Genomic DNA, 9,846 nt, shown 5'->3' on the forward strand with positions numbered 1-9,846 from the left:
TGTAAACTGAAAACCATATATCCCGAGGGTGCATTTATTGTAGATGGGGATTTTAACAAAGCTAATTTAAGAACAAGGTTACCTAAATTCTACCAGCACATTGATTGTTGTACCCGCTCGAGCAAAATGTTGGACCACTGCTACTCTAACTTCTGCGATGCATACAAGGCCCTCCCTTTGGTAAATCTGACCATGACTCCATCTTGTTGCTCCCCTCCTATAGGCAGAAACTAAAACAGGTTGCGCCCGTGCTTAGGTCTATCCAACGCTGGTCTGACCAATCGGATTGCTCGCTTCAAGATTGCTTCGATCTCGTGGACTATGTTCCGGGTAGCCTCAGACAACAACATCGAAATATATGCTGACTCGGTGAGTGAGTTTATTAGGAAGTGCATTGGAGATGTTGTACCCACTGTGACTATTAAAACCTTCCCTAACCAGAAACCGTGGATTAATGGCAGCATTTGCTCAAAACTAAAAGCACGAACCACTGCATTTATCTTCTTCGAGATAGGGTGCGCTCTTTTAATTTTTGGATATTTTGTCACGAAAAGATGCTCAACTATGCATGTAATTGACAGCTTTGGAAAGAAAAATCTCTGACGTTTCCAAAACTGCAAAGATATTATCTGTGAGTGCCCCAGAACTAATGCTACAGGCGAAACCAAGATGAAGTTTCATACAGGAAATGCCCCAGATTCTGAAGACGCTGTGTTCCAATGTCTCCTTATATGGCTGTGAATGCGCCAGGAATGAGCCTGCACTTTCTGTCGTTTCTCCAAGGTGTCTGCAGCATTGAGACGTATTTGTAGGCATATCATTGGAAGATTGACCATAAGAGACTACATTTACCAGGTGTCCGCCCGGTGTCCTGTGTCGAAATTATTGCGTAATCTTTAGGTCCATGCGCCGTTCCATTTCTTCAGAAGAGAAAGTAAACTGCCACGATGGATTTATCATCTATAGATATGTGAAAAACACCTTGAGGATTGATTCTAAACATCGGTTTGCCATGTTTCTGTCGATATTATGGAGTTCATTTGGAAAAAGTTCGCGTTTTAATTACTTAATTTTCGTTTTTTTTCTTACCCAAATGTGATGAAGAAAACGGAGCGATTTGTCAACACAAATAATCTTTTTGTAAAAACTGAACATTTGCTATCTAACTGAGCGTCTCCTCATTGAAAACATCTGAAGTTCTTCAAAGGTAAATGATTTTATTTGAATGTTTTTCTGGTTTTTGTGAAAATGTTGCATGCTGAATGTCAGGCATAATCCTATGCTAGGCTATCAATACTGTTACACAAATGCTTGTTTTGCTATGGTTGAGAAGCATGTTTTTGAAAATCTGAGATGACAGTGTTGTTAACAAAAGGCTAAGCTTGAGAGCAAATAGATTTATTTCATTTCATTTGCGATTTTCATGAATAGTTAACGTTGCGTTATGCTAATGAGCTTGCGGATAGATTTACACAATCCCGGATACAGGTTTTTTTCGTAGCTAAACGTGACGCAGAAAACGGAGGGATTTGTCCTAAACAAATAATCTTTCAGGAAAAACTGAACATTTGCTATCTAACTGAGAGTCTCCTCATTGAAAACATCCGAAGTTCTTCAAAGGTATATTATTTTATTTGAATGCTTTTCTGGTTTTTGTGAAAATGTTGCCTGCTGAATGCTAATGCTAAATGCTACGCTAAATGCTACACTAGCTATCAATACTGTTACACAAATGCTTGTTTTGCTATGGTTGAGAAGCATATTTTGAAAATCTGAGATGACAGTGTTTGTTAACAAAAATCTAAGCTTGAGAGCTAGCATATTGATTTCATTTTATTTGCGATTTTCATGAATAGTTAACGTTGCGTTATGGTAATGAGCTTGAGGCTGTATTCACGATCCCGGATCCGGGATGGCTCGTCGCAACAGGTTAATCATGGCCAGGTGACTGGAAACATGACCGAATACAAACAGTGTAGCTATTCCCTCCACAAGGCAATCAAACAAGTAAAGTGTCAGTATAGAGACAAAGTAGAGTCACAATTCATTGGCTCAAATGCGAGACATATGTGGCAGGGTCTACAGACAGTCATGGATTACAAAAATAAATCAGCCCCGTTGCGGACATCGACGTCTCGCTCCCAGACAAATGAAACAACTTCTTTGCGTGCTTTGAGGATAATACAGTGCCACCGACACGGCCCGCTACCAAAGACTGTGGGCTCTCCTTCTCTGTGCCAGACGTGAGTAAAACATTTAAACGTGTTAACCCTCGCAAGGTTCCTGGCCCAGACGGCATCCCTAGCCTCAGAGCAGATTAGCTGGCTGGTGTGCTTACGGACATATTCAATCAATCCCTATCCCAGTCTGCTGTCCCCACATGCTTCAAGATGGCCACCATTATTCCTGTTCTCAAGAGTATCCTGTCGGGCTGTATCACCGCCTAGTATGGCAACTGCACCCCACTCAACTGCAAGGCTCTCCAGAGGGTGGTGCAGTCTGCACAACACATCACCGGGGGCAACCTACCTGCCCTCCAGGACACCTACAGCATCCGATGTCACAGGAAGGCCAAAAAGATCATCATGGACAACAACCACCCAAGCCACTGCCTATTCACTCCGCTATCATCCAGACGACAAGGTCAGTACAGGTGCATCAAAGCTGGGACCGAGAGAAAAACATCTATCTCAAGGCCATCAGACTGTTAAACAGCCATCACTAACATAGAGAGGCTGCTGCCAACATACAGACTCGAATCACTGGCCACTTTAATAAATATATTTAATAATGGTATCACTTGTCACTTTGAATAATGCCACTTTAATAATGTTTACATATCCTACATTACTCATCTCATATGTATACTGTCACGGTCGTCCTCCTCTTCATCTGAAGAGGAGAGGCGAGAAGGATCGGAGGACCAAAATGCGGCGTGGTATGTGTTCATGATCAATATTTAATTAAAGAAAGTACTGAACACTGAATACAAAAACAAATAACGACCGTGAAGCTATAAATGAGACCTGTGCTGACACAAGCAACTAACATAGACAAACACCCACAAACAAACAGTGCAACCCAGGCTACCTAAGTATGATTCTCAATCAGAGACAACTAATGACACCTGCCTCTGATTGAGAACCATACTAGGCCGAAACATACAAATACAAAAAACATAGACTGCCCACCCAACTCACGACCTGACCATACTAAATAAATACAAAACAAAGGAAATAAAGGTCAGAACGTGACATATATACTGTATTTTATGCCATCTATTGCATCTTGACGATGCCACACGGCCATCGCAGCTCCAAATTCAATAACAGAAATACTCATTATAAAAATTCATGAAACATACAAGTGTTGTACATCGGTTTAAAGACGGTGTCAGATTTCAAAAAGACTTTACGGCTAAAGCAAACCATGTGATAATCTGAGAACAGCGCCCATATGATTGCACTCCGAAGACTCCATGTTGCACATTAAATGTTAATTTTGTCCGATAATATCCCTCTTTATATTCAAAAACCTCCGTTTTGTTCAGTAATGAAGCAAGCAGATGACAAATCCAAAAAGTACCATGAAAGTTCGTAGAAACATGTCAAATGATGTTTATAAACAATTCTCAGGTTGTTTTTGTCGTAAATAATCGATCATATTTCAACCGGACAATAGCTTCGTCAATAGAAAAGGAGAAACAAGAAAGGCACACTCCCGGTCATGCGCTGGACTCATGTCTGGAAATGTACACTGTCCATTGAAAGTGCCTTTTCTCCTTCATTTGTCAGAGTAAAAGCCTGAAACAATGCCAAAAGACTGGCCACATGCTGTGAAAGCCATAGGGTCGTGAACTGTTCCATAAGTCTTTGTATGGTGGATAGGCTTTCAATGGAAAAACAGGCTTTTCAAAATAAAGGCACTTCCTGGATGGATTTTCCTCAGGTTTTCACCTGTCATATTCATTATTTGAACAGTTTTGGAAACTTTAGAGTGTTTTCTATCCAAATCTACCAATGATATGCATATCATACTTCCTGGACCTGAGTAGCAGGCAGTTTACTTTGGGCACGCTTTTCATCCAAAATTCCGAATGCTGTCTCCTACCCTAGTGAGGTTAACAACGACCCAAGAACTATTGGAAGCAAAACAGCCCGTAACATAAAATATCCACCACCATGTTTTACAGTAGGTATGAGGTTATTTTCTGCATATCCATCCTCTGATCATAGCACCTGTTTCCAATCCAAGTGCCAATGCCGTTTAGCAAATTCCAGGCATTTACATTTGTTGGTTGCTCTCATCAATGGCTATTTTGTGGAAACCCTTCCAAAGAGCCTAATGCCATGGATGTGGTGTCTAATTGTAGATTTGGCGACTTGGTGACTCCACGATGCGATCAAGTTCTGTAATTCTCCACCTGTGGCCCTTCGATTTTCCTTTGCCTCCGAACCTTCTTTTTCAGTGTGTGTGGGGACAAGGTACACTTGCGTCCTTTACCAGCAAGTGAACCACTGTTTCAGTGGTTTTAAACATTTTAATTCTTTCCCTAATAGTGGTAAGTCATATATTTATTTGTTTAGGTATTATTTTGTGCCCATTGCCTGATTTATGAAGGTCAACAACCATTTTTCTCATTTCATTGTGAGTTATTTGCTTTTCCCCATGGTGATAGATGACAAATTCATTTTACACCTTTGTTACCTCATTTTTATACCCCAGTGAAACAAAAAGCCATGGAAGGCCACAATACAGTTCCTTAAGCTGAGATGAACATACCAAAAAAAAGTACATTGTTGATGCAGATTCAATAACTGTTATTTAAAGAATCATTAGTGGGGCCAGTTATTTTGACACCTATTTATATATATTTTTTATATTATCATACCATATAGCTCAGTATTTGTATTACTTATATACTTTTATTTTTATTTGTACTTTTTGCTCATCTTTATGGAAAGATGTAGGCAATGGGGACTGTATTTTTTTATCTATTTTTTTTACAATATTGCGGACATGCAGAGAATTAAATTGGATTACTTCAACGTAACTTTAGATTACTCCCAAATCATCCTCTTCAACAGTGTTCCATTATAGAGCTTTCCTTTGGTGTGGATTTAGGCCTATACATGCATATCAGTTGTGTTCTTCCATTGTATTCATGTTTCCTTATTTCTATTGTGGATTGTGTTTCTGTGCCCCAATGGAAAGTCTACAACACTATGAGCAAACCAACCTTTGTATTGAATGCTTGGAATTGGATTGTGATGATACAGATGAATTATTCCTGCACACAATGTGCTTATTTTACATTACTTTTTTTCTCAGGAAAAGTTTTTTCTTTGTATATGAAATTGTTTGGGGAAATATGCATAAATGGAGAGGACTTGCCCATAATTCTGCACCTTTGCATAGTTATACTTACAATTTTGATCATGATGATTTTGTGACTGGAATAAAAATGTATTGATCTACAGGGATGTTTTTTTTTTACACTGACTAACATTCTGTTTTGTCTGCTTGGACTCAAGATATAAGTATGGTTGCATTAATATTTTTGCAGGCAGTCATGTCATTGATGAATGTATTTTCAATGTTAATGGTATAATGTAGTTTTGATGAATGTATTTGAATTTTGAGAAAGCAACCACATTTTGAAAACAACTGTTTTGCAAAAAGCCAGTGAGTTCTGTGTCTTATGGATAACAGTGTAACAAATTATATTTGCACGCAATTGAGAAAAACTGTAAACACTGTAACCCTTCAGTTGATACAATTACCAAACTACAGCATCAATGTTTGCCTACTTTTAACATTTCTATTTTGAAATGCATGAAACTATGACATTTGAGAAATTATCGATTTTTTTTTTTTTAAACAATGCTTATTGTCCTCTTAGATAGGCTACATTCATGTTGTACACTAATAAAATTAATGTAGAAATAAACTGGCTACAGTTTAATGCTTTCCTGATACACTGGAATACAAATAATATGTATATATATTTATAGAAAGGACTGTATTTACACAATACAACATTTGAGAACAATTAGTGTGTCTAGAGATACAGTATATTTTGGTTTCTGATAGTTATTACCTTTTTTCCTCTAAATGTTTACAGTTGATCTGAGCCACAATCTGATTCATAAAGTGGTCTCAACCTTATTCACCAAACCCTGATTCATAAAGTGGTCTAAATCCTTATTCACCAAACCCTGATTCATAAAGTGGTCTAAATCCTTATTCACCAAACCCTGATTCATAAAGTGGTCTAAATCCTTATTCACCAAACCCTGATTCATAAAGTGGTCTCAATCCTTATTCACCAAACCCTGATTCATAAAGTGGTCTAAATCCTTATTCACCAAACCCTGATTCATAAAGTGGTCTCAATCCTTATTCACCAAACCCGGATTCATAAAGTGGTCTCAATCCTTATTCACCAAACCCGGATTCATAAATTGGTCTCAATCCTGATGCCTATATCATGATCACCACGACCAATCTCCTCCAACAGGTAGTCCACATCCTCTGTCTGAGTGGCTGGATGGAGAAGACATCGGAAGAAGCATCCCCTGCTCCATATTGGCTTTGATATTTGGTGCCACCTTAGAAACCAAACAGTTATTTAGCTATAGCTAAAGCACTTTGACCTCTCCCCTCTCTGCGGCCCATGCAACTTAGTCTTGACATAGAACAGATACTTCAACCCTGCCACAGTATTATACAAAAATAACATTCTTGATGAGAAGTAACTTACAAACATATGATGAATATAAAACATCTTACCTATGTTACCAACCAATTCTGATTATTCCACAACACTCTTCAGAATCCATTCCCCTGGCATTTCGCCTAGATTCTTCAACCCAAAATACTTTTTTCCTGTGGTAAATTTAGCCAATTTCTCATAAGGAATCCGCAATATTTGATCCCTGGCCTCTATTAAAAAGTTGTACTTTCGATCGAACTGAGGCCATACACCGCTATGTGTAAGTTTCCTGTCCCGCTAACGCTTCCATGGCAGCATTTCCTATGAATGCAGTAGGCTCCATTCCTACTCTACACTCATTCTTCCAATGTCCGATAGTCCCACATCGAAAACAGAGAGCTATCTTCCTACGCTTTGATGTTTTTCCGCTGTTTCTTTGTCCTACCTTGGCCATTGAAACCACAGTTAGTGAGTTTCACATCTGCGAAGTGAGTGGAGTCGTATTCCACTCTCAAAACATCTTGCTCTATTTCATCCACAACCCCCCACAATTGCCGTTTGGATTACAGGTTTCAAACCTGCCATCAAAGCCGAAGTGCAAATTCTATCAATGCATTCCCGTACCGAGTCTTTCTGTGGCTGAGTACTTCAACTAATTCCGGGTTTATCAGTTTGTACTTTTTGTTGATAGAATGCTGACATCAAATCGCTGGTATATTGAGCTTTTGATTCCGTTTTTATGTAATTGTGCCAGGTCATATATGCCTCCCTGAATTCTTTATTTGATTTCAATTCTCCATCAGCGGGGAAATGTTGCCTAATTCTATCCAGTTTGTTACATTTTTCCGATATTCTGAAAATGTCACCCTATATTACAGCAGGGAACCAGGTCTTAACCAATAGGACTTACCCTTTGCAGATACCAGCCTGCTCGGGCTTACCTTCTGGGACTCACCCAATTCTTATAGTAGTCACTTGACCTAACCCACTTGAATTTACCCCCCAGGAATTACCCTACAGGTACTAGCCTGCTCGATCTTACTTTCCGGGACTTACCCTATACTTTATAGTACTAGAAGGAACCAACCTACTCCCTACCCCCTAGGATTTACACGGAACCCAAACCGGCCGCGATGCCAAATGCGATCACAACACGCAGGCTAAAATATTTAAAAAAACTGAACCAATTATATTAATTTGGGGACAGGTTGAAAAGGATTAAACATGTATGGCAATTTAGCTAGCTAGCTTCCACTTGCTAGCTAATTTGTCCTATATAGCTAGCTTGCTGTTGCTAGCTAATTTGTCCTGGGATATAAACATTGAGTTGTTATTTTACCTGAAATGCTCAAGGTCCTCTACTCTGACAATTAATCCACACATAAACCGGTCAACCAAATCGTTTCTAGTCATCTCTCCTCCTTCCAGGCTTTTTCTTCTCTTGACTTTATAATGCGATTGAAAACTTTCATAAATCAGGTGCATTACTGCCACTGACCTCATTTGTCTTTCAGTCACCCATGTGGGTATAACGTGGGTATAACCAATGAGGCGATGGCACGTGGGTACCTGCTTCAATAAACCAATGAGGAGATGGGAGTGGCAGGTCTTGCAGCGCGATCTGGGTCAGAAATAGAATTTACTTCTATTTTAGCCCTTGGCAACGCAGACGCTTGCGACCAATGTGGGTGCAATAATTGAATAACATAGATTTCTGAATGATTTTGCAACACACGCGACGCGAGTGGTGTAGTCAGCCTGTTACCCTCTTCGGGTGTACCTTCCGGGGCTTACACTATACCATAAATCTATGACTGGTCATAACACAATGAGCCTACTGAATAAACTCAGGCTTTTTAGGTCCTGTATCCTATAAATCTCCAGTACACTTTAGTCCAGTACTAGACACAAATTATGTATTGTACTGGACTAAAAAGGATGCCTAATTTAAATATATTTTTAGTCCAGGATAAGGCTTGATCTGTGTCCAGTAAACAATGATTTATAGATCGATGCTGTAAGGTAAATACAACAACATGCAGCCAGAGTCCATGGCTCTTACAGATGTCTACGATGGCATTGAAAGGATCAAAGTCTCAGTATGTACACAGTGGTGCCTGCTGTGGCATTGAAGTAGAATTGGACACAACCCTGAAGAGAGAGAGAGAGATGACAGGAATTATGATGAGTGTGTTGACCTTTTCCTGTTAAATAGTCCCTGCCAATGCACTGGAGCTCTCGTATCTCATTTTATGCACCGAACAATGTTAGTGACTTGAAAACAGAAATTTTGATTTGAGCGTGTTCTGTTGGGGGTATCTGTTTGTTCCTTATTTGACTAAATCGTTCCCTGGCTGAAAATATATGGTAATTTCGTTCACAAAGCCCTCTATCCCTCAGTTTGGCAAGAGCAGACTCATTCAACCATTACCTGATTTGGGCAGTTATGATACTGGACTCCAATTCTGCAGGGATCATCTTTCCCATTGAACAAAAAGAAAACGACATCACTCATCTAGCTCTGATGATATTGTCAACATTCACGATCAGCAAATGCAAATCACTCTGCCCTTTTTGCTTACCGGGCATCACATTTCACCACCGCCACAACATTTTCATTTCCTAGCCCAAAGACAGCTGCAGATTTCTTGACTGAATAATGACTCTAGGGGAGCGGGGAATAGTATTTGTCAGTACATGTTTATAGACAATATGAATAATCATGGTCTGAAGTGAATACTAGTAATGCGTACATGTGCTGAGGTGAAAAGGATTAGCCTGGGCAATGCAGTCATGCCTTTGACCTTCACTTCAGGGAAGAAGTGGTATCTGGCCAGAAGGACACTGAACAGATTGGACATGGTCCCTTCTGAGTAAATACATACATATTACAGATGGATTTCTCAGAGATGATCTTGATCTTATAATTGCATGGAATTAACAAGGATAAATGTATCACAGTATACTGTACAGTATGTTTGCCATTGTCTAAATTGTTTCTATTGATAGTAAGGTCAGAATGTAGCTAACACTGTACCGGCACAGAAAACACAGTAACACTTTACTTGACACCCAGGGTCATAACACGGTATGACACAGTCATAATAATGTCATAATATGTCATAGCAGCT

The 9,846-nt window shown here is 39.4% G+C and overlaps 1 pseudogene; it reads right to left on the reverse strand.

Annotated features, from left to right (window-relative positions):
- Positions 1-6,457: 6,457 nt before the first annotated feature.
- LOC127907462 (glutamate decarboxylase 1-like) lies at positions 6,458-9,576 on the reverse strand (annotated as a pseudogene).
- Positions 9,577-9,846: the final 270 nt, after the last annotated feature.

The sequence above is a fragment of the Oncorhynchus keta genome, chromosome 15, assembly GCF_023373465.1.
Source record: "Oncorhynchus keta strain PuntledgeMale-10-30-2019 chromosome 15, Oket_V2, whole genome shotgun sequence".
NCBI classification, from domain to species: domain Eukaryota; kingdom Metazoa; phylum Chordata; class Actinopteri; order Salmoniformes; family Salmonidae; genus Oncorhynchus; species Oncorhynchus keta.